The sequence below is a fragment of the Melospiza melodia genome, chromosome 3 (genome assembly GCF_035770615.1).
Source record: "Melospiza melodia melodia isolate bMelMel2 chromosome 3, bMelMel2.pri, whole genome shotgun sequence".
Lineage (NCBI taxonomy): Eukaryota > Metazoa > Chordata > Aves > Passeriformes > Passerellidae > Melospiza > Melospiza melodia.
In genome coordinates, this window is record NC_086196.1 from 66,649,169 (window position 1) to 66,675,947 (window position 26,779).

A 26,779-nucleotide genomic window follows, 5' to 3' on the forward strand; every position below is an offset into this window, starting at 1 on the left:
ATGTTAGCAAATTTGCATGTGCAAATGGACGGCACTGTGCATTTACCAATTATGTCCACACATGACTCTCTTTGGCTCCTTTTGAAAAGATACCTATATTTCTCATGATAAATCTTGGCCAAAGGCCTAGGTTGGTTCAAGCTGCTTTAACCAGAAACTGTGAACATAAAATACTTTCCAGGTGGTACTCAGCTCCTTGCAGAATCAAGCCCCAAAACAGGGAGCTCTTGTTGGAGCTTCTACAGTGAAGCTACTGATGGTTATGATGACCAAATGAGCAGTGCAGCCCAAAGGCTTGTTCACAAGCTTAAAGGAAAAGCACAGTAACTGCAAACTTACACAGAATAACAGCTTATTTGGCTTTCAGTAAATGAAGTGTTCTATCTAATAGATTTTTTTTCCTCCTCTGATGGGTAACTGCTTCCCCTATTACTAACGTGTGAAATGATCTAGAGCATTAGTGTTTGCATTATGCAGTTACAAGCACAGACCTTGGAAAAATGATGGCTTCTGGCAAAATTTACTGGTGAAAGAAATTTCCAGATAGAGATTTGATTTAAGGCATTACTGTTCAATGAGGAGTGGTGTGGGCAAGATCTTATTTCCACTTTTGCCTTGCAAGAAAATAGTCAATGACTAGTAAATGAGTTGGAAATTATTACTATAATTACCACGTCTTCAAAGCAGCCGTTGGAAATTGTGCATGAAGCAACAAACTAATGAAGTTCCAGTTGCACAAAAACAAAAGGTCACAATGACACGAGAGAAGCCACGGTAGAAGCTGTTTTAAGAACTTTTCCCATATTGGAGGCAGACTCTGAAGAAGACAGTGACAATGCCATCCTGCTCTGCATAGTTTCATTGTCTTGACAGCGAGTCTCCCAGTAATGAGTGCCTGGCACTGTCAGTGCACACTGAGGCGTTCAGAAGTCCTTGCAGAAAAAAATAACAGAAGGCACGGGGAGAGGGGATTTTAGGATGAATCTGGAAAAGTGCAGCCAAAGTATATTGGTGACCGGAGGAGAGATTTGTTTGGTCAAGTCTTGTTTGTTGTGTAAATAATCACTCACCAGCATGCATTGAACAGTTCAGCATATGCCTTTCTCAGTGCTGCACTTCAGCTGTTCCTTCAAAAGTAAGATATTCTTGTGAGTCTCTCAAGAGTACTTCAATCAAATTGTTCCTTGCCTTCAAATTCTCTGCTTTTGGGGAATCAGGTAAAAACCTGATTTTTATCAGGCTCAAATCCTTATACTTATTCTCCCTGTTTACTATTTTATGAAAATCTGCATCAAATCAATACTAAAACTTTAAAGTGCATTCTTTTCAAATAAACAGCTAAAAAGAAATAATAGTTGGAAAAACAGCACAAGCATATTGTGAGCAGGTTTTACACAAGCGCCCACACACATATTTCTGCCATGACACCCACTTTTCCACATCATTCCTAATTTGCAATGTTCTTGTTGCTGTGCCTGATCCAAATCCCCCTGAGATGAACGTACGTTTTCAGCTGGTTTCAGATTGCCTGGGATTCAGTCAAGGCATTTGGGCTATAAAGAGCATATCAGGAATGCTGGCTCAGAAGAGGGAAGAGGATGTGAGTGGTGCTTTCACAATGCTGATAAATAGCCAAGAGTACAAATGAGAGCTAAAATTTCAAATTGTAGTGATGAGAAAGCAGGAATGGTTTTTCTGACTGTTGTATGAAAAATGATAGCTAGCCCAAATTGTCCCTTAAAGCCTTCTGGGAATAGAAGTTCTTGCCTATTAAAGATCCTGTTCATTCCACTACTTTAGATTTCCTTTTGGTTTGCTCTTTTGGGTTTTTTCGTTTGTTTGTTTGTTTGTTTTGTGGGGTTTTTTGTTTGTTTTGTTGGGTTGTTTTGGTTTTTTCCTTTGGTTGGGGTTTTGGCTTTCTTTTTAATCATCTCAAAATCCCCTCTGTCATTCCCGACAGGTTATTGCTCAGGCTATGGGACAAATCCCATTGAGCAACACTGAAATTCTTAAATGAAGCTTCCTGGGTGCTATGTAGTAATTCACTCAAAAGGTTCATTCAATGGGTGCTACTCAGTGACCTCTTTTCTTTATGCCTTAGAGTGAATATCTAATTAATACCCTCTCTTAAATCACCATCATTAGCAGTTAATGACAATGGACTAACAGAATTTATCACCATCCCCATCTTCTGCTTTGAGTATGGAAAAACAAACAAAAAAAAGCCACATCCCCTTGAGCTTTTTCAACAAATACTGAGGATGCAAGGGAAGTCTGTGTATTATTCTTTTATTCTACCTCTTAATCTCCAATATTTGTTGCAGTGAAAAAAACACCATGTGTGATTTTGTGTCTTTCTCTTATGTCTCTAGTTATTTATTCCTGTGATTTGAGTATATTCATGGAGCTAGTCCATGAAAGTGATCCACTTGCTTGAGGCTCAAATGATGGAGCACGTACAGCCAGCTCCCCTGTAACAGATAGCATGCCATTTGTTAACTGCATTTCAAGTCTGTAGTGGTGCAGACTACAATCTTCTTTAAAATATCTCAGGGAGTGCTTTTACTTGGAAAGATAAGGGAAAAATATTTCTTCCTTTGGAAGTAACACTGCATGCATCTTTCTTTTATGGCAGGGCATGGGGCAAGATGAGGTATACATAAAGTGGTGGATGTTTACAAAATTAACATCACCTTTTAAATCTTTGTGATGTCTGGGGCTGTGAAAACTTCCTAGTTTTCTAAAAAGCACTTCATATTCAAACTGAAGAAACTGCTCTGACCAAAAAAACCCGAAAACCAGACTTCTACAGGCAAAATTTTACTATCTCTGTAATGCCAGAATTATTCATTTACAAATAAGAATATTTAGAAAAGTAAAAAGTGATAAGGACCCAAGTAGCAACTTAATTAAATTTTGTAAATAGGACAGAAGGAACTCTTTCTGCCTATCTCACCCCCAGTACTCCAAAACCAAGTGAAACCAAAAGAAAAATCAAAACCTAGAACATCCTTTCTAAGTTATTTAGTAATTTCACCACATATTTCATTTTAGGAAAAGATTAAGAGAATATAATTAAATTACCTAGTAAACTTTAGAAAAGTAATCAGGAGAAAAACTCACAGTACTGTCTCAAAATCTACTAGCTATTTATTTAGGACAACACAGTTCTCACAGCAGAGTAACAGAATGATCCACAATGGAATGTTGACACTGTATGTTTTGCAAGAAGGTTTCTCCCCCCCTGGTGAATCCAAAGACATCCAAGAAGGCAAATCTCATAAAAATATCCAACAATACCTAACACATTCTTTTCCCCTCTTGCTATTTTATAAAGCAAAATTGACTAGGTCATAGGTTCCTATGTCCCAGTCTGCTGACATGCAGCAAAATATTCCTGGCCCTAAAAGCTTTAGCAGGAGAACAAGTCTGTCCATCCCCTCCTCCTCCCCCCATTTCCTCAGCTTGACTGCTAAGGGTCCTTTAGCCTCAAACAAGTCAAAAGAGAAGAGTTTCATGACTGCAATATTATTATTATAAAACCAATTCAAGAATGCTTCACTTTCACTCAGCTTCATTGAAAGATACAGGCTATATTTTACATCACTTTTTTCGTAAAATGTCAGAATTGAAAGCTGTCTGAAGACCACACTATGAGTTTTAACTCTGTTTTTCTCATCTTGGCTAAGTTGAGAAGCATTCACACATCTCTTAACTCCATTAACTACATGGCTGCTAAAGGAGGAGGATTTTGGTTCATGTTAGAACATACGCCCTTTCAGTTTTCCTTTACTCCATTAGAGAAGTTGAGCTCTGCCAGCACCTTACAGCCTTATTGGGCAATATTGTTATTTGCACTGTTATCTTTCACTGAGAAAATATTCCACATTTTATGACACTGTCCATTAGAAGCTCTCTAGAATACTACTATGGTATTTAAGAGACAAGAAACATTTTGATGAATAACAGTCACTGCTGTTGAGTAACTATGTAGGAAAAACATTAACGTTTATCTAGCATCCAAAATACAAAAACTTCAGGGCTAATAGTTTTACCTCAATAGGTTATCCATCTTAAAGAATTCCCTGTGGGCACAATCTCTGAGCAGGGATGCCAATGCTGACTCTCAGATCACCTTATTTTTCACAGGAAATTTAAGGAAATCATTAACCAGCGATGAGGTTATAAGAGATGATCGTTTGGTTGAGAAAGCCAGAGATTTTACAGCCTGTTTAAAACCTAGGTGGGAAATGTGTCAAAATGATTTTGCTCAATCTAATCATGAGATAAGCTGCAGAGGGCTGACTTCTTAAGTCTTGTATCTAGTAGTACAGAGTACATGGGAGAGGAATAGGAGTAGGGCTCCTCATCTCCTGTAGCCTGCAGTTGTGGCTGCAGTAGTTCTCTATTGTTCCATACCACAGGAAAGCTTTCATTTCCACATTCCAGCTTCAGCCAGCTTCAGCAAACAAATCATACTTCTGTAAGATGTTTAAATTTATACCACAGAGCTAAATCTTCAGGTATATTAAAATGAGATTTTCAGTTTTTCAGCTGATGATTGATTAATGAATACCTTCTGATTACAACTTTCTGGTAAAACATGAACAAAACCAAACCAGAATACTAGGAAACCTTGCATGATATTCCTATCTAAAAATCCTGTAATTCTATATAAGCATAATTTTCCCTAAATGTAGCTGAGCAAAAAAAAAAAAAAAAAAAAAAAAATTAACCAAAAGCAAGCCGGTATGAAATGGGGAAAAATGTGTATCTACTCTTTCAGCATTCTTTATTTATAAAGTGTTTATAGCACAGGTCAGCTCAGAGGTGCACGTAGAGATCAGTGTGAAACATGCAGAGGCATCTATTTTTAAAGCTGTTGGGGAGCACAGAAATATCTCGCGTGTTTCCATCTGGAATTGTTTTTAGAAATGCCATCTAGAGGGGAAATGCAGAAACCTGCTGTCAAAAAATAAACAGAATCTTTATGAAGGCAATTAATTCTTCAAATGCAGTTCAATCTGTGAACGGCTGGTAAACAAATGGGGTGACTGCCAGTATAAATATTTATTTGGGAACAGAGGCAGCCTCAAAACAAGCAAAAGTTTGTCCCAAGCAATTGGTGTGCATGTGCTGCAGGGAAGAAGCATGAATGGCTCTGGCTCTGTTCCTTAGAGTTCTACATGAGATTTCCAAAAAAGACAGAAGTATTTTAAAAACTTCAGTGTTATTAACAGTTCAGTGAATAGATTATTATGACTTTTTTAAATTCCTCCAGTGACAGTTGGTATAAATTGCTATTAAAGCAAATAAAGGCCAGAAAGTCTTTTGATCTGCGTTACTTATACTAGAAGACTCACTAAATGAGGCTAGTACTGCATAGAGAGAATGCAAATATTAGTTACCAACCAGCAGCTACAGCCATTTCACATTTTACAAATCTTAAATTTTTAAAAAGCTTTTTTTCTAATAAGGGAAGATCTAAGGAAATAATTAAATATTCTTTGTTCATGGGACAACTTAAGAAAGAGTTAAAGTTTTATTAGAAAAATATTGCCATAATTTTGAAATTGTAAATCCAAGAAGGAGAACTTGAACAAGAACAAGAACAAGAAAGAAAGGCTTTTCCTCTGAACTAAATTCAAGCAAAATTTAATTGCTTTAATTACAGGTAAATTCAATTATGAGATATAACATACAAAAAAAAGGTAAAATGTAGCCTTCTGAAAGAAAATAAGCTGGACTATGAATGTGGATTGGGTTTTTTTATTATTATTTTATTTTTTATTTTCTTTCTTTCCTTCCATGTGATCTGCTCTGGACCAACTGACAAGGGAAATAAGATGCACTCTGACTATGGAATAGCAGGGAGCTCTCACCCTGAGTGTTACTGAAACTACCTTTTACCTGAAACATTAGAAATCACGTGGTCTCAAAGCTGAAATGTTCAGCTGGGTAGTATTTAGTACCTGTGGTCACAGCACAGGTGATCTGTGCTGATCTGACAGCAGTGATATCCATTGTACCACTGGATAGTCCCATTTGGTAAGTTACACCCAGACACAAAGGCATCTCAATAAAGAGCTTGATACTGAGAGGTGCTGAGTCTATGGATAGTGCAGAACCTGCTGTGCTGTTACAGCTGAGGTCAAAACCCATAATTTTTTTCTCCAGATTCTGAAACAACTACTGAATCTTTTGAACACAGAAGACTTGCTGAGAAACAAGTCTGTTCCACAAAATCTGAATGCAGTATCAGAATAAATTAGTATTAGACAGAGATGAAGTTAGCTACTTCAAAATACAAAGGATGAGTATGGAGGACATAACCTTCAAGCACTTCAGTCTCTGGCTATGTGACATATTTTGTCAATCTCTTCACAATATTTTATTTCTCATGCAAATGAGATCCAGCTATTATCTGGAATTTAGCTACTTCTCACTGTCCTTGTCTCACTTGGAAGCTCACTTGAAAGACAAGATAATTATCACAGAAGGTAACAAAAATTAATGCCCTTTCAAAAAGAATAAGATTTTTGAAACAGGTTTTACTATGATGAGGGACTGAAGAAAGGGCCACATCTATCTGACATGTCTGGTGCTATCTGCTATGCCTGATAATTCAGTTATTGGTTGCTGATATAACATACAGCCTTGGCTTTCCTACTTTAGAATTGTGAATTCTCAAAAAAAGCTGCGGAAGAGAACAATACAATTAAATACATGACATTCACAGATATCAGGTTCAGTCTCTATAGGTTTATTTTCTATGAGAGTAAAAACCAAAGAGAGGCTTAGTTTTTGGGGTTTTTTTTTCCTTCTTTTTTAAATACCTAGAGTTTTACAACATCCTGTTCCTAAGAAATTAATGCCTAAGTAGAAAAACTTTGCCATTCTCTATAACAAAAATCTCAAATAGTTATTTGCAGTGTTCCGAATCAGGGACAAAAAGAAAAAGACCACAAAACCTTTTCCAGGACCAGAAGATATTCTGCTGTGGACTGAATCTGTGTTGGTTGTCACTGATCCTGACCTTCAAACATATGTGCAGCACATATCTGCTCCTTGACCTGTTCCACTCCATGTACTGACTCTCCCAAGTGACTGACAGGGGAAAGCAACAGGAGTCCTTGGTAAATATTGGTGGTTAAGCAGCTAGAGGAAAACTATAGAAGGTTAAGTCTCTTTAACTGACAGACTCTCTGAACTGACAAGGTATTTCCATTCAATAAAACTGCTGTGATTTTTTAAATAGGTGTGAGATACAAATGTGAATAATTCAAAAGGAATAAATACTTTCAGACCTCAGAAGTTACAAGCCATTGTGGTGGTTATTTTTAAACATAAATTAAATGTAAGTCCATGAAATTACTTGTTATGAAGAACAAAGGACAGAAAAATCTATTTTGACAGAAAAATCTATCTACTGTCATTTCTAAACAGAAAAAAACAGCAAGATAGGAATATTAGCAATAGCAAACTCCTCCTCACAAACAAAGTTACTTCATAGCATTTGATGAGAATTAACAAGAAACAACCTCCCAAACATAGCAGGAAAACTCTATTGTAAGATTTTCCTTTGAGAAAATACCATTCAAAAGCAAGAGTTTAATGACATTAGGTTAATGAATCTCACTAAGAAAATTTTTTTAAGTCATAGATTTAGGAAAAAAAGTCAAAATTTATAATAGATTACTAAGCAACCAAAGATTTGCTCCTATTACATAAGTTCTTATGACATTTTTTATTTCAAGGTAAAGTATATTTCCTTTTTTTAATCTATCTGCTGTTCAGAAAGACACATCCCTCTAATTTTTAAGAAGCATTATTGGAAAATAGGAAAACACTGTCAATTATGGAACAGCCTATCCTATATAGGAATACAGAAAATATTGCTCATGTGTTCCTTGCTTTTATCATCTTTAGATCTCTACAGGCAACAGCTAGGGAGAAGGAAGGTAATACTGAAAAAATTGTGAGGGTTAATTTGCATACTGCAGCATGCACTGTGTTGATTTTTGCCTTGTATTTAAATTACATTATTATTTTGTTCTAAAGCTCTCATTTCAGTGATATTAGGCATGTAACAACTGAGATAGATGTCTTCATCTAGTCCTGGTGTATCCATGTTTTGTTGTAGTTCATAGGGATAAGGATGCCTTCTAGCTCTAGGCTATGTTAATGTAATACTGTTAAATTACTATACAGAAAGTCTAATAGAGGAAGTTCAAGAAAAAATACAAATGTTAAATCCTGACCAAAGTTCTGAAGAGGGATGGAAATGGGAAATTTTGGAGCTTTCCTCTAGCACAGCACAAAAAAAATATTATTCCAAAATTTCCCCCTCCTGGTGTTTTAATAAAATACTTCTGTAAAGTTCCAGGGAAAAACATTTGGTCAGAGAGGCTCACTATTTTGCCTGCACCTAAAAAAAATGTCTCTGACATCAATGACTTTTTTTCTATTATACTGATATCTCCAAAACCCATCCCATGCCTAACACAGGTCCTTCTGAGGTACCTGAAGGCTGTGTTGCTCTCTTTAAAGAGAAAACCAGAATCTCCACATCATGTAGAGCACATGCCACTACAAAGAGGTTGCTATTTATTGTTATCTCCAAGAACAGCCGCATAAATTTCACTAGTGCTAAATGATAACAGTGCTACCACTCATCTGTATTGCCTGGCAAGCTACAAATCTGACATTTTTTAGTCCTTTTAATGACTGGCCTCTTAAATAATGAGGAGTAATAGTTTGATGACAACCATTGTGCAAGTTCAAACAGTGAATAGAAACTTGCATGACCCACAAGAAAGGAAGGATCAGAATCACACCTGGTCTCAATATGTTCAAGTAGTAGAGATTTGCACTCACTCACACTGGGTCTAGAGGTTAAATTTGCAAATCGCTCCCCAATGGAAGAAAACCGTGTTTCTTACCTGCCTCTCGGAGAAAGTTCTTTAACACTTGTCCCTAAAATGGAAAGAGACATTGAAGCAACATGGCTACTTTTTATTCTACTCTTCACCATTCTAAAATAGAAGTTGTGCTTTACCCTGAAACAAAGTGTGGCAATAGAATGGAATTGAAATAAAGGCATAAACAGGTTTTCCTTCTATTTTATAAATTAATATGTCAAGAACAAATAGAACTGAAAGAACTGCAAGAGAATCAAAACCTTCCAAGTGTTCTTAAATAAACTTGAAGAAAGACAGATTTCTAGGAGAAATTCTGCCCTTCCTTCCACAACAAGGACAGAAAAATGACCTCTCCATACTTCCTCTTTACAGTTTCACAAGTCATTTGTCAATTTTCTAAAGAGATGTTTGTCTAACAGCATCATTAACCCACATCCTAAGAGTTCTTATTCACAACTCGAATGTTCCCCCATTCTGTCCCCAGAATCTTTAAGACCTACTTTTTTAAAATTGGATTTTCTTTTCCACAAAATATGTTTATACATTGAGATAGCCCTATGTCTATATGTTCAATAAGAAAATGACAGTGGTTACACAATGGCCTGACCCAAGTGACAGGATCAGAATTCTGGGTACATCCATAGGGTAACCCACAGTCACCCTTCCACCTTACATGCTTCCCATAGAACTGAAGAACAGGAGGAATATGGTTCTAAAGTTATAAAGTTATAGAAACAATTACAAACCAAACAAATTCTTCCTGTACGCAGTCCTGTGTAGAGCAGGTAACATGACATGAGGAGCTAACTTAGGGTTTAAGTATTTATCCAAACCTTAAGTGAGCAGGAAGTTTTCTAACAGCTCATTATCATTATATATGTAGTGTAATAACTTTTTCTTTGAAATAGCCATCCTACAAAGGAGTCATTTACTACTATCATTTGAGAGAACAGCATTTAGGTAAATCCATTTGTGATAGATTCACCAATCAGCACATTTTTCTTAAACATCCAGAGTGTTTGACTTGCTGTAATCTAACTTAGGTGAAACAAAATATTGTGCCAGTTTCAAGAAACTTCTTAAGTGTCTTTATAGAACATTCTTAGAGAAGATGTCATATAAAAAATTAAACGTTTCTGAACATATCCCAGAAAACCTCACAAAAAAAAAGAAAATTATCTTTGGTTTTTTGTTTTTTTTTTTCAATTTGAGATATGGTACAATTTTCTGTGGTTATAAGAGTTGAAAGTGACAACTCAATGCAAAAATTCCTTAAATTGCTTTTTTATGCTTTACAGTCCGTTGTTTAGAGAAGCAAAGGTAAACTGGCTCAGTAACTCAGCAAGTTGATGCATGCAAGTTATAATTGTTTTTCCTGGGCCTTAAATCAGGAGCAAATAGCATAGGATTTAATAAAACAACAGGAAGTAAAACTTCTAGCTATTGATTCACAAGCTACTTATTTATAACTTCCTATCCAAGAAAAACAATAAATGCTAGTGTACACCATGATTTCAGAAATATTTGTATTTTCTCAAAAAAACACAAAGTTGTAACTTTTTAATTGGGAAAGAACTATGTCACTGTATATTGGCTTTTATTGCAGTAAATCAGAATATTATATAATTTCTTGTTTGATTGTATATCATGCACTTCAGAAGTAATAAACACACTACTTTTGTCTGGAAAGGGCAGTGTCTTGAACTGTGAATGAAAACAAACAGTTTCATGGGAACTTAACTGCAATAAAAGAATGAAGGACAAACCAGAACTAGAGAGGAGATTAAAATGTACTTTAACTCAAGCAAAAGCTCAGGAGGGAGTATTCAATAACATGACATCGTAGCATAATCTAGAAATACTGATAAACTCATAGCAAAAACAAGACACACACTGTGAAGAAGAAACTTAGTCTGCCCAAAAGTTAAGCAGATTCTTTCAAGTTGATAAAAAACAAAAGGAATATAACTGAATTTCAATAACTGTTTTCAATGTCCTTCTATAAAGGAGATTCATTTTTAAGGGCATCAATTAAGAAAATTTATGAGAACAAGTGACAGACTCCCAAATAATACAGCTCTAAATCAGCTTCACCTTCATACCTGACAATCCTGAGAAAGTAAAGTGAGGAGCTCTCTGAATCATTTATATATACTTTTAGATATTTGGGGATGCTTCCAATATGCAATCTCCACAAATATTGTAAAAACTGGAATTCTAACTTATTCCAAGTTAACAAGTGTATCACTTGCCCAGGAAGATCAGATTCCTGAAGGTATGGACAAGTTAAAGACTAAATGTAATTAATGGCACTTGGTCCACACCTTTATCACATCTTGGTAAATAAGCCTTCTTTTACTTTTTGGAGAAAGATCAATGTGTGTGAAAGGCTGAAGGAAATATTTTTTACAGCTATAGTTACCATGTCTAGCTTTAACAGTGCCTGTCTTCTGATGAGACCAACAAAAAATAACAGTGAACTAAAAAAGTTTAGTCTTTCTCCCTTCTTTTACCAGCTGATTGGCTGTTCAGCATATTTTTTAAACCCTACTCTAGTAACAGAAAACAGTAGCATGTTCTGGCTATAGATTTGGAGTCTCTGACCTCAGTGAGGTCAAGATGTCGCTCCTATATTCCATTTAAAAGGACAATACAGCCTCGAACCAGAACACCCTCAGTCTTTCCACTGTTTCTGATTCACTAATCTTTTTCTCCCTCAATCACAACTAGCAATGCTTCATTAGTATGCAGTATCAAAACGGGGGAAGATGTGAGACACACATGGACAGACACCTCCACAAGAGACAAAGAAAAAGTCATATCCTGAGGAAACCTCCTCTTTATTTTCCTTTCATCTGTGCTCCCTAACAAACAGCATAAGAGCACAATGGAATAAAAATCAGAACAACAAATAAAAGCTCCACAGTGACATCTATTCCTCAGATGACAGTAGATGTTAACTACTTAACATAGATGGGTACTACTACAGTACCATGTGAACAGTAGTTGTTTACTTGTTTTCTGAATTCCAGGCTTCAGCTTTGGCATTTACTATTTTGTTTGCTATATTATCTTGTCTGTTCCTCAATTCCCAGCAAAATTACCCTTCACCTAATATGTATGTTTGTTTTCTTGTGTTGTTGTTCCATTATGTCTGAAATCATGAATCAACAGATCCTGCCTGACAAACTTGTTGAGACAAATGCTACTTTGCAGAGTGACTTGAAGGCAAATATCTCTATTTGCCCTAATTTACTGTCAAACCAGGAGGAAAAAAATCCCAACTCTATTCAAAAGGCAATGATTTACACCATCCTAAACAGTACTCTTCTTCTGTATATGAAACCACTGTAATTTATAATGTCTGTGCATCCAAAATATCAAATTGGCATGACAAATAGCAAGATTTTCCCAATTAAGAGAAAAAATAATTACTTTTACTTGATTCCTTCTCTCATCTGGAGGTGATATGAGCAGTAGTACCTCAGTTTGCTGTTCAGTACCTTAGAAAGTTGTTCTTATTCTCACTTCAAATGAAAAATTAATTTTGGGGAGTTCTGCCTAGATATTATAGGTAGCAAAAAGTCTTGATGAAGCTTTGTATAGTATGGATTAATTTAACATTACAAACAGCTTAGTATTAGGTTTCAGGGTAGAAAATTCAATTCTCTCTGAGACAATGCACCCTAGATGCATTCTTTCCACCCTACCTTCAGCTTTCTCTCCCAGTCCTAAGCAGCTGTAGTAATTACAATAATTCCACATTCCTAGATGCTGGACAATTTTCTTAAGCAACAAAACTTCATCTGGGCCAAGTTTTCTCAAGATTAAGATCTTTAATTGCAACAGAAATAAAATGGACCTTAAAGAAGAAGAAAATATATATATCAGTTTCGTGCAATAGACTTCCTCTGAACTGTCTCTGTAGCATAGAATTAGATACCAAGGCCATAAAAAGAAACAGAAAAGGCAGAAACATTAATCAACTTTCCTAATGCCACTTTATACAGCTGTTTACTTAATTCCTATGAATTCTCTTCAGTCTCTTCGTTTTCCATACATGTTCTCCAGGAAGTTTAGGAACGTATTTGCCCTACAAGCTGACAAGACAAAGCTTACTGTGCACAACACTGATGTGGGCCCAGTCCCACAACAGCTACCTCACTAACATCTTTGAACTCTGAAAGAAGGCTCAGCTTCCAAAACTGTTTGTACAGAGGAGAGATTTCCATATAAAAAGGCCTATAAAAAAGGCAGATTTACAATTCCCAGTTTGGAAGAGCATTGGATAGTCTCATGTGTTTCAATGCCAGCACAGTTCGTTCAGGTCAGGACTTGCTGCAATACAGAGCCCTACGAGCAGCAATGTGTTTTATTTTCACATGAGAAGCACTCAGAGGTCGTTAATTTCTTTCTTGTCCCTTTTTAGTCTCAATTTAAAACTGTGAACCTTCTTGCTGAATATTCCACACACACAAGAACAAATGTACAGGTGAGAAAGGATACTTTTCCTGACAGAGAAATCAGGGTCAATCTCAACCAAGAAGATTCTGTGAAACTGTGAAGGCCCCATAAGTGGACCACAGGGGTCTGAGCAAGCCCTGTTCTTACAGTGACTTACACTGATAGAGTATTTGGCCTCAGGAGTCAGTGCAATTTGACTCCAAAATGTCCTTACTAGAGTAAGTTTATATGGGACTAAGTTAAGCATGTTGAATCCCTTCATGATAGACAGTATTTGGGACTAATTATTCCTGTTTTCCTGAGGAGCTTTCAGCCACTTTTAAGACAAAAATCTAAAACCTAATATTTTGAGGAGGTTTAGAATGCAACCCCAACCTACTGAAAGGCTTTCAGGAAAAATCTTTCTTTCAATGGCACTGTCACTGCCATGGGAACATATTGCATCTGTCATTGCAAACCCCTGACACCACAAATACACATTGCAACTGCTGTTTTGCCAGACAACACATAACTATCCAGCTAGCAAAAGAAAAACATTTTGTCTTTTAATTGCTTTCTGTACAAACTGCTTAATTAGAGTTTTGTTTTGTAATTTGGTAATGAAAGCAAACAAAACTATTTGTAATCCAAAAAAAAACCCTAAACAGATAAACATCAAAGCAGACATGTAGGAAATAGTTGGAGGGAGGAGGTGGGAAGGTAGAGTTTTAAAGTGCTTTTCATTCATGACATTACTCAGTCATAAGCTCTGTTCAGCCTGTTCTGAAAAGAGACTAAGATACACTCACAATCACTTTTTTCCTTTTTTTTTTTGGAAGATGCAGCACAAGTTTCTAAGGTCATAAAATCTCACAGTACACTTCAAATTTTCCTTCTCACTACAGTCAGTGACAACACTCAGAGCTGGATCCAATCTGAAAGCCAGAGCCACTCTTCAGATGTGCACAAAGCCTGGTTAAGGTCGGTGGCAGAGCTCCACGAGGTGGGAGGGTGCTGGGGAGCACCCATGTGAGCTGAGTGCTCAGAGGAGCAGCATGACTGAGCCCAACACATCTAAAATGGTGCCTAAAAGGGCCAGTCACAGTGTGAAATGAGCTCCAAAGGCCTGCCCTGCAGCATGGGTGCACCTCATGGATGCAGCCCAGCCACCATCGCCAACACAGGCACTCAACCCTGCTGCAGGGAAAGTTACCACTGACCATCTTGGAAAACCACTTTATTCTTGCCCCCACAATGAAACATTCCAGTAAATGGCCTATTTAACTATTTCCAGACTGACATGCCTTCTCAATGTTTTATAACTTAGGCAATTCCACCGTGAAAGCAGAGATTGCATTTCACTAGCAACACCAGTTGCCAAAGCAGCACATTAACGCCCTTCTCAGGAGAAAAAAGTGCAAAATGCAGACATTCACTTTGCAGTAAGAAGAGGACAAACCAAATTGAACTGAAATATGTTCATTTTAAACATCACCAGTGAACAGTGAACAGTTTTATTGGTATGAAACTGGAATGACACTTCCAAAGGCTGAATAAGCACTGAGCACATTCACATATGTGAAATGTAACCATATGTGACTTCAAATAAACCCTGCTGGTTATGAGAAAACGTCATACTTCATTGTTTAGAAAATATGACTTAAGTTTTCTAACCATTGTTGGCACTGGGAGCCAGGAGAGAAGTGAGAAAAGAGGTGTTTTACAAAAGGCAACTTTTAGGTTCTTTTTGACTTCTGATTGTACCTGAATAACAAGAATATGATGAAAATTGTAAAACAAATTGCTTATCTGGCTTTACTGCTTATGATGTGATTCTCTGCATAACATTTTTTGCAATCGTGGGTTAACAGCTGGAAGCAACACAAATATTATCTTTGTATAAGGCCAAACATGGGCATAAGTGGAAAGGATGGGAATTATACCATATGTCCATTTTCTGTTTACTCGGGTCTTTTTCTCCCTAATAACTTCCTTACACCTTGTTTGCTAAGTAGAAAATAATGAAAACACAGAGTACACTGTCTTCTAGAGAATAATAATATATAAAATTGTACCTTATGTCTCCAGTGGTCTCACTGGTGTCAGCATTGATCTCACAGAAGCAGGGAACGGGCTGAGCAAAACACCTAAAATAAATTTAAAGAGAATAATTAAAAAATTATGTTGTTGCAACAGATTTAAGACCTACAGTGACAAAACATGAACTGGAATTTCCCTTCACTTTTACAGAAATATATCTGAAGCAAATGGCAAAATGGAGACTTATCCACATTTTGTGGCACTACTACAGAAACAATTACCTTAGACACACAAGAGTAAACCATTAAATTATCCAAAAAGTAGGAGAGACAACTGTGACAAGAAGCTATTTTTTGTTTTTTGAAAAGTTTTTTTTTTGGAGAAGAAAACTGAAGAGCACAGAGGAAATGTTATTTACAAAAAAAACCTGATTTTGCAAATCTCGTTAATAAAAACTCAAATACCTCAGAGTTTATCTTACCTCAGGTGAGAAATTCCATTTTGTCAAACAGCTATTTCGACTACTGATTTTTCATTAAAAAACATAAAAACTGTGAACTGAAAACCAAGACAACAGAAGCACAGGAAAGAAGTAGGATGGGATTAGGTCTGTTATTGAAATCCTAAATTCCTTCTCCATCCAGATGTACAGCATTTTCATCACTGAAGGAGGACCTTTCTCATACTGTAATATATGAAAGTGCAGGACCATTACTGAAGAAATCCTATGGTTTTGTGAGGGCTGTGGGACCAAGCTATGAAAAGAGAGCTCTAAATTAAAATAAATTTAAAAAAATAAAAAGTAAGTCAGAAAGAGTCTGGTCTATTGAAGTGAATGACAGAAATGGTACAGGACTTTTTGAAAAATTACTAATAGTGTTTTAAAATGCTCCTAGTATGATGATGTGTCAGAAACATGGGTATTGCTTACCCTCTCTCCGAATTCTCACTGGTCTTCTTTGGAATATCTGAAGATTAAACTAGACCTTGCCAATTCCTACCAAGTTATTTGGCTTGATACACAAAATGGTGGTAGAATACTGACTTATGCACTGATTTGCTCAAAACAACATTCCCAAAGAACTGAATACATAAATAAAGGGCAAAGGTGCGGCCAGAGACACACAAACAACCAACCAACCTAGAGGCCACATGGAAGAAATATTTTCCAGTTGTTCCTGTAGCAGTGTTGTATGTCTCCCTTTTAAACAAGGAGAATTAGAGACACAAAAATGAGAAAATTTGATGTGAGATTCCAATTTGGCACTCAAAAACTTGACACTGAAAATTTGGAAATTTCAGTGAGGAAAACATGATACTGAAGCCTATTTACAATCTTTCAAAATTAACCTAAAACAAGCGACAATTATTTAATTGTCAAAGCCAAAGGACAGGGTGATTCAGCCTAATGTCCTTAGTGAGAGACACCTCACAGCAAAGGGCCAGCTATGTGGGCAAAGCAGGGGTAACTGCTGGAAAAACAGCACCAATGCTTATGCACATCAAGGAAACACAGTGGTACTTTCAATCTTTAAATGCTCAGATTGCTAATTTTCATCATCATCACTTCCACAGTAAACAGTGCTTCAGGCATGGAGGTGTTTGCTGAAGGCAGTGGGAGGGTGGGGAAATGGCCTCCTGGATAATACCCTTCAGATAGCTATTGTTCCAGCTTCCAGAAACTGCAGGCTATCTGTGATTAGATGTTGATAAACGAAATGTAGATGCCTAAAATAATTACTTTAACCCACAATCAGTTGCAGTAAAAGAGGAAGTGTGTTAATGACCTTAGAATAATGAAGTTGCTACCACAAAAAATACTTACTAATAGGACAACAAATCTAATAGTCTTCACTCTATTCACCAGGGAGCATTATTTACCAGAGACCAAACTAAGGTTTGGCTTAGGATTTTATTATTGTGGAAAGCAATTCAGTAAGAACACAGGGTCAGGAACTGGAGTTTCACATCACATCCACAAAAAACTGGCACAAAGCACATCATCTGTCTTTAACTGAGATCCTGAAATTATTTCAATCAATAGGCAGTGTGACTTAAGTGCTGCAGTGTGAGCCTTTATGTGTGACTAAATAGTGAATTAAATAATGGTTTGCTTCTGAAAAGACATCACCTATGGTCACACCCATAAAAATATTGCTTTCAGCTACACAGGCCTATGCTGAAAAAAAAAAGACATAGCTCATAATTAAAAGATAAATTTCTCATATTTTGAAGGATTTCTTCAGTTTGTATGCAGTACGAGAGAATGGGTTTACAATGATATAAAAGGGAGTAATGTGGCAAGGCAATGGTAGGGTAGGACAATGGCAGCTCAAACATTTCAGTTCCTTGTTCTTAAAAATAAAGTATCTGTGGTAGTTAGCAAACTGCTGGAAGGCTTCAGAGGAATGAGAAAAACAACAGAAAGTTTGTAAAACTATCACTTGCTGTTTTCTCAACTGAATAGTGTAGGAGTATGCTGAAAATATATAGATAACTTAAACTATCTCCACTTTTCACATCAGATTGAATTACCACAATGTAAATTCCTACTGTTAAATTTTGTTATGAATCTAAACTTTCTTTTGCAGATCAGCATCTACTTTAACCACATGGTCTTAAAAACCAAATGGAGTGGCTAAGCTGATCATTATTAACCAAGCTTACATTTGTTGATCTCTACTGTTGCTGACTAGCTGAGGCTCCAATTTAGCAGCAACAGATCCCTTTGTCTGTGCTGATGGATCAAAGGTCAGACTAACTCCAACCATGTGGAGCCTAACGATAGCTAGGGGAGACCTATGATGAATATAAAAATAGAACTAAAGATAAAGGCTTTAATCACAAGTGACAAATGACATTTTTGATGTGTCAAGTTCAATATTAATTATTTTCAGCTGCTCTGCTTTTTCTTTTGTCTTAAGGAAACTACAGCAATTTGCTGACATGCCTGGAAAAGTTCAGGTGCAAAATGACCTCAGTTCAGTTTGCAGATTTACAGGAAACCATACACTATCCTTGGAGCATTTAAGTACTATGGCCTGTGGAAATACTTCAGCTTGTTAAAAAATATAACTCAGGAGATGATAGTGCTCTCTTCCCAATTTTAGAATGAGCTAAATCTTCTTTATTGCGGACATAAACACAACCGTGGACAGTGCTCTCCCAGCAGAGAATCAACAATTGTCTGGAGAAACAACACCTGTAATTAAATAACTTTCCAATAACTTAAAAACATTACAGGAGTGGGAACTTCTTTTCCACTTTTCCAAAGATGGTGTCCCTTCAATAACAGCCAGTGCCATCCATTCCAGTATGAAAAAGACATCTATGTTTTATGTGATTTCTGTCACTTTAGAAATCCACTGCCTACTCTAAGGTTTTATAAAACATCTTTTATTCATGGCAGAAAGCTAATTAGGCTGTCAAAATGAACATTTCTAAAAATCGTTCAATAAGTAGGAGTAAAAATTAATTACTGTAGTGGTTTAAAAGACAATTGAGAAGTGCAGCTTGACAGATCCTAAGCTCGAAGTTTTTCTTCCTTGGCCTTTAAGCTGAGGGGTAAACAACACTATGGTCATTGAAGAGAAATAATTATATTTAATCTGCTTACCACATGTGATGTACTAATAGGAAAATGAGTTAGGCAAGAACACAGTGGTATTTCAAATACCAAGTTATCTGAAGAATCAGTAAAAGATTTCCCTAATTCAACACAAACCAACTCAAAAGATATGGTGTTCATCACAGGTGAACTCTGAAAATACTGATATCTGCCTTTGATTACTCACAAGGGATCAGTTAAATTATAAATATCTGAGATCACTGCTTTTCCTGATTGCTGGAAACAACAGTAGTATGAAACAGAAGAACTCACGCCAAACAAAAAAAATCAAAACTAAAAAGAAAAAAAAAAAGAAGAATAAAAAGTTTTTAAAAGTGAGATAAAAAGAAAAATATAAAATAAACCTCTAAATTTAAGCAGAATTAGTTGAAGTAAGTTTTGTGGCAGAGATCTACCAGCAAAAGCAGATGGCAGCACCATGAAAGCCATTGTACTAAGGAGGAGGCCAAAAGAGAGAATCATTCTGTTGATACATGGTCAAAATGAGACAAATGGAAGGCCCCAGTGAGCCAGCCTGAAATGCAGCTATTTATTTTCTTCTGCTAAAAAGGTATTATTTCTGGAGATAAGGAAGCATTTCATAAAGCAGAAGAAAGAAGCCCAGTCCATCTATGTCACTAGGGAAAATTATTGCAATCCTTCATCTCAACCAATAGCTTCCAGCAGTGGATGCAGATGTTATCAATGAAAGAAAGGATGGAAATAGGAGATCCATATGAACATCTTTGAGCCATTAAGCAGAAGGACCATGTTTAAGCTCAAACTCTCTGCTTTCTGGCTAACAGCTAAACACCATCACTGCAGTGGCTAATGAAGTGGCAGACAGGGAAAAGAAGGATTTCTGGCATGCCAAGGCAGATGAAAGCAGCTGCACCACAGGATCAGAGGCAGCTGAAATCCAGCCTATCTGCTATCCAGCAAGGCCTGGCAGCCCCAGACTGCAAGCTGTCCTAGTGAAGACAGGGAGCAACTCAGGGTCTCCAGTAAAGCTGCACCAAAGGTCCATAAATAAAACTATTTATGTGCACATTACTGTGCTCATGTCTTCTGCTGCTTGGCTTTTTGGTTTGGGTTTTTTGGGGGATACCTTTTATGAAAGAGTTTAGAAATTGAGAAAATTAGAGTAATAAATACCAGTGATTCTAGTGATATTTATAAAAGCAAATGTTTGAAGCTTCAGTACATTATTTATTACTTTAAATTGAAGTCCAGTGCTTCTCATAGTCCATCAAGTTCTGTCTAAAGGGGTTACACAGAAGTTAGGAAGATACTCCAGCCGATGAAAAGACAATCACAACACTATTCTCTGGCTTACTACACTGATTGATTCCACTACTGACCTGAGAAAAACCTACATGTATTCACAACACTATAGGGTATAAATTTTTTCTTCATCTGTATTCAAAAGCAATCAAAGCAAATGATCTTTTTCTCAGTGGTGCCTGAGTGACATTCATGGAGAGAAAGCTTGGAGTTATGAACTGGCTATAAATGACTCACCACGCTTTACTGCATTAATATATGCATGTTTTCAGGGGCTGACCTTTGGGCTGACCTGTCAGAGGTACAGCAAAACCATCATCCACTGACAGGCCTTTACTGAGGGAGAAAAATCTTTGTAATAGCACAGAGGAATTTACTAATCTGACATCTAGTTTAGCAGATTAATCATGGATTTTCTTTGATCATGCCTTGCAACAATGTGCAGCAAGTCAAACCAATCAACAATCATTAATTAAACAGAACAATGAAGAGCAGAGGCTATTTAGTTATGAATGGCACACACTGACTGAATATTATGAGTTCCCAGATGAAAGCAACATTTCCTAAATGACATAGATCGGTACTAGATAAGCTTCAAGATAGCTGTGTGATGCAAGACGGAACCCTGAAAGAATGTTATCACAGTCTAAAGAAAAAAGTAAAATTAAACTAGAAAGCTGACTTGGGACTTGCATGAACAAAAGCCCTGCTCTGGGATTCCTGCAATCATTATGAACACCAGTGCAAGCTCTGCAGTGGTACTCATGCATTGCCTGCAAACACTAAGGACTGAAAATTCTGGTCTCATAAAACAGATAAATATAGAACAGTGTGACCCTATCAATCTGTCTCAGCCTTCCTTCATCTTAGGTGGTGTAGTACTGCTTGCTTAAACAACAGGGGTTTATCTTGAATGTGTAGACCCTGATACTTAGCTGGTGTAACCTCATTTTTGTATTGAAGCTGGGAGATTTAATATTTCTTTGCACAACCAGAACTCTGATCTTGTATGCTCTGACACTGAATTTTTGATTTCTTTTATTAAGTAATACAGAAAGTTGACAACTTTGTTGAAAACTTGTTACTCTTACAACAGCAGACTCAAAGTACTGCCTGGCTCTACCTTTGTGATTGTAAACCAGGCCTGTGTTCCTACCTGCATGACACTATAAAGAATGAGTAAGCTTTAATTATTCTGGGAAATTAAGTGAGTATAAAACAAAAGTGAAATGCTTAAGGGCACCTTGTTTTAATAGAACAAAGTATAAGGAAGTTACAGGCGTGTACCAGCTTAAAATTTTATTACCTAAATAATTGCATAATTATACAGTGAGAAAATTGTTTGATGCAAAAAAAAACCTCTTTAATGTTTGCACAGTTTCTTATTCTGTTCTAATCTTGAATGAGATATTTATGGCCAAACTTAAGCAGATCTTGTAGAAGTTTAAAATATTTCTTATTAACAGTAATCAAGGTTTTCCTTAAAGCTCCTTGTCACCAAAGGTTGCAGAGGTGACTGGTGAATTCCTCCCGAGTTTTGGAGCAATGAAGCAGCCTGGTAGGTGGGGGGCATTCTGGCACTGTCAAGGCTGCAAGCCAAAACCCAAAAGCAGTAATAAGGCTAACAAAGAGGAAATTTATAATGGTCCTCAGCTCTCCAGACAGCAGAGAAAGGGCTAACAGAGCCAGTAATCAAACAAAAACCAACAATGAGAGGCACATTTCAATAACGTGGCTATTTAAAGACTTATCTTAAACCACACAGCAGAAAGTTCACCAACTACAATTTTCAAATAAGGTTTGGCATTTTCCAGAGAGATGTGCTGCAGCTGAAACAGAAGGTCTTGGCTCCTTGTGTCAGATAATATGTGAGCTTGTTTCACCTGTGTTAGGCAGAAGATCCAAGCAGATGATACATACCTGTCCCTCAAAAATCTAAGAGTCTTTGTCTAATTTTGATGCCATTTCTACAACTATTCTGTGAAATGGGTAGACTGGCATTAGCCTACATTTGTCCATGGTTCCTTCATCTAAGTACAGCTTCCAGGTATCAAGAAATTAAAAAAGGGTTTTCTTTTAATGGACCATAATTTGTCAGTTTTTATTTTTACTCTGGATACTAAAATATATATATATATATATCTAATTCTGTATTTACTCTGGATTTTTTAAAAAAATCTGTTTTTTCCTCCCATTGTACTTAAGAAAAAAGTCACTAATGTGAGCTATAAGTTAAAAAATAATCTCTGACCATAATCAGAGCAATTCTACTGCATTTATATTACAAAAACATCTCTTCACATGGGACACCAGCTCGTGTTTCCTAATGTGGGTATCTAACTTCAGATCCTGTACCTAACCATCAATAAAAAAAGATAAAAGAGGTACCCAAATACATGTAATGAGGGCTAGATCAGCTAAGGCACACCTGTCTCTGGAGCTGTTAATATATAAAGCAGCAGCACATCCAAGCACCCTTGTCTCCTCTTCCCATCCTAAATGCCTACTCACACTTCTTTCCAACTCGTCCTACTGAAAATAACCTCTGGCGTGAAACCAGGTGGGAGTGCAAATGCATGTCCTTAGCTCCAGAGCAGAATACCAAAATCTGATGTCTTCAAAACTCATTACCATAATTCTTTCAGGGCAAAAAGAATGTGTCTATTCTTGGAAAGTGATTTCATAAGAAATGTTTATTTCATGAAGGAATCAAGCAGTATAGGAGTCAAGCTGTAATCTGTGCAGTTTCCTACTTGACTTTGAGATCACTGACAAATACAGTCCAAAGCATAAATGGATGAAGTTGATACAAGCAGTTTAAATGAAAGAAGAAAATTTCAGACTGGGATGTATTTAGAGCTATAAAATACAGTATTTCTTCAACGGAGACTATCTATAGCATATCTACCCTGTTGGTTTCAGTCACAAGGTATGAGAAAGTAGAGGTGCCCAATGAGACTGCTGTGATCACTGCTGACTTGAATGTGCCAAACCTCAGAGAGAGTTCTCTCCTAAATTGAGGTGCAGGTCTGGCTGCACCTTACTGCTTTTGCTATGGCTAGCACAGAGCAGAGATGGACAATTGGAATTTTTTTGTGGTCTGGCAAGCTGCTAATTTCATGAACATTCCTCTCTACCTGAAATTATAATTGTTGACTTGAAAAATAAATTTCATTTTTTGCTAGAGTAGCTGTAAGAGACCTTTCCTAATACAATATTTTTCACCCACATGAAGGTCTAGGTTAATTTCTTTCATGTCAAGATTTAGCTTTATTCATGACAATAAATAGTTGTGTTTCAATGAATTCACACAGGGTAAGGTTTTTGTCCAGACTCAACACACAATGAATAAAATTTGTTCCCATTGGAATTCTATTATTGTTTCCTAAACTGCAGTTTGAATAAAGCTTAATAATGCATGTTCACCTGAAATTCAGCAGCCACTGTTATGAAAACTATTTTCTTACTTTTGAAGCTTCTAGTAAATAGTGTGTATTTTTTTGTGGAGCTAGATATACAGTTCTGAAACTCTGAAATTGAAATGGATTGGGAGGTTATTAGCTGGGCTTACAAGGAAGATGCCTGTGAGGGTTCTCAAGCTCAGAAATAGATGTTGAAAATTACACCTGATATGCATATTTCAGGAAACGGTATTCAAAGAAGCAAACCCAATAATTAAGAGAGAAAAAAATTGCATTTCTCTAAGTTACTTAGCAATTTCTTCAACCACTCCAGCAGTGTTTGAAGCATATCATTAGAGATGTAATTCCTCATAATATACCTGGAAAAATAGTAACAGTTCTCTGAGGAGAAGTAAGGGAAGTTAATAAGATGAGCTGGAACAAGAGTAATTATAGAGTAAGGCAGAAAATAGATTTAGAACTCAAAAGCATATAAGAAGCTAATATATCCTAATGCATCAGTCTTAGCTGGAGAAGCCTAAATTGCACATAGCAATGATTCATTTGAGACATTATCCTAAATGAAGGTTTCTAGAACTTCTCTATGATACCATGTGAATATAAAGACCACTGCAATATAAAGACAAAATGTATTCTTGTATTTCTCTACACATGACAGCAGTTCTAGTCTTTTAGTAAAATGAGTCAAAATGAAGGTTTTTCAGCAGAAGAGATTTTTAGTTGGATATGTGAGACCTTCAGAAACTTTTAAATCAAATTATGTAGAACATTAGACCCAGGATAATGCAAACCCTACAACAGATATTTTGAAGAGGAAGGACAATATGAAGCACTCGCACTCTCTTGGACCAAAAGGATATTAGAAAAAGTTCAAATTTTATGTTTAGGGGAATTAAAGCTTTTTCTTGCTCTCTGAGGAAGAATAAGAGTTTCACATTTAGGGAGGCAGGAAAGGAAAAAAAAAAATCTTAAAATGCAGCACTGTAAATACAGGAAAAGAGCTGCTTAACATGGTGCCTCTAACACCCAGGTTCTGCGCTTGACAAATTAAGGCATCCTTCCAGTCCTATGTCCCTAGCTGATACAAAATGTTCATTTGCAAAAATAAAACCGCCGTTGCAGAAACACGTGAGATGATGAAGTTGCTAAGGGACCTGTAGAAGCTTGGTTCCAGTGTTACAATTATGGAATACAGAGCTGACTTTGAAAACATTTATCACATGATTGTGAAATCTATCACATGGGTCTTACCTCTGCATTCAATTACGTACTGTATGAGCCTGCAAATGCTTGTAAAAAACCCAATTTCTGACATTATGCAGAAAAATGATGCATTCATTTCCAAATAAATGAAAAGGACAAAAAGCAAAAATCTGATTTCATGTTTACAGCTAATGTCACAGAAGCCCTTTACATCATAAATGTGTACTCAATGTGAAATGAAAAATCATTACACTTATGGCAATTTATCATCTCCCTGCTGAGCTTAAAGAACTAATTGCCTCTCCCCATCAGCTTGGCCTGGCCAATGGTGTTGGGCAAGAAAAGCCTCTTTGGTACTGTTGGGCACATGTCCCTACTGAGCTTACATGGAAACCCTACAGTACAGTATATTCAGGTGCCTAGGGTTTCTCAGTAAAAAAAACCAAAGCAAACCAGAAAACCCTGTCTATTTAATCTCTAAACAATCTAGCTATGAAAATGAAATAATTTCACTGTGTGTGAAACTGCCCCGGTGGAAGACACTGTAAAACAGAGAGCAATCCGAGGTGCAATTTTCCATTGCACATGTTTTTCAAAGATAAACATCTGATCAGAACAGTTTGCTGTTGGTAAGTGAAAATAAGAACCAGAACTAATAGAGTAGCTGCCAGAAGCTTCCAGATCATTAACTATTGTTTATTTCTCCTCATGTTCAGACATCAGACTGCAGTGATGGAAGATACAGTCATTAATTTGGAAGTCATTTCAAGATGCTCCTATAAACACTGAATCAGGATACTGGCAAGCTGCCTATGAAAACTTGCTGCCAAGAAGCTTTTTTTCTTCTTTTGAGTAGTAATTTTTATTGCTGCTATTATTTTCTGCCTTCTACTTGCTGCAATAGACCAACTATGGCTAGGTCATCAGAGTTTATATAAGAACTGACTTTTTATACTTTTTTCTGCAGTTACAAATGGTTTATGCCTTTGCCATAAAAAAACTCTTTTTAAAAGTTGTATCATAAAGCATCGATTACTCTATTCCTTACCTATCTCATGGCAGCCAAAGAGAAAAATTTGGCTTTTCCTTACTGAGATGTCTATTAAAGTGACAGGTGAGCTGTCTGAAATAATTAATCTGCAAGATTTCACCGAATGTATGTCTTCCCTCCTTCACAATCCCATATTTATAGTTTATCTTAATTAAAAAAATAATTTAAAAAATTAAATAAAATAATTTTTCTCTCTGACAATATTTGGATAGGAAAATAGTAAAATGCAATAATATAACGATAAATTCCTGTAAATAACATATTAAGCATGAACTACTACTATGATTGTAAAGGATATATTTGAAATATAGGATTTCCATATTCTTGCAAATAATTTCATTCTCCTGGACAAGCCCCGAGCCAATGGCTCAGAACTGCCACTGTCCAGGACTAAAATACTTCATACCTTCTGAGAGTCTGAATGCTTGCCAGAATTTTCAGTTTTTTATGATTATAATGTAATAGTTAGTTGGTGCATGAAAGCATCACAAAACCAAGAATTTATTCTGAATCTTACTACAACAATATGGATGCTGCATTTCATGCATCATGAAGCTATTGCTAATTAATGCAGATGGTGACAGGCTAAAACAAATCCTAATAACAGCTGGTAGACTCTCCTGAAGAACCAAAAATTGTACAGATCATTTGAAGTTTACACAATAATTTTATGGCACCGTTGATTGCTTAAAATACTGTGCATCACTGTCAAAGGGAACATCTGATGTGAGAACAGTTTGTCCAGCCAGAAGAGGGATAATTAACATAAATCCAGAATTCTATTCCTGAGTTAAAGAATCTTATAGTA

At 36.5% G+C, this 26,779-nt stretch overlaps 1 long non-coding RNA gene across 1 annotated transcript in view; it reads right to left on the reverse strand.

The window, feature by feature from the left end:
• The window catches only part of LOC134416775 (uncharacterized), a 211,378-nt gene extending 195,865 nt beyond the window's left edge, over positions 1-15,513 (reverse strand). Inside the window, exon 1 of the long non-coding RNA XR_010027384.1 lies at positions 15,440-15,513. This is a non-coding gene — a long non-coding RNA (uncharacterized LOC134416775). The remainder of the gene's footprint in view (positions 1-15,439) is intronic.
• Positions 15,514-26,779: the final 11,266 nt, after the last annotated feature.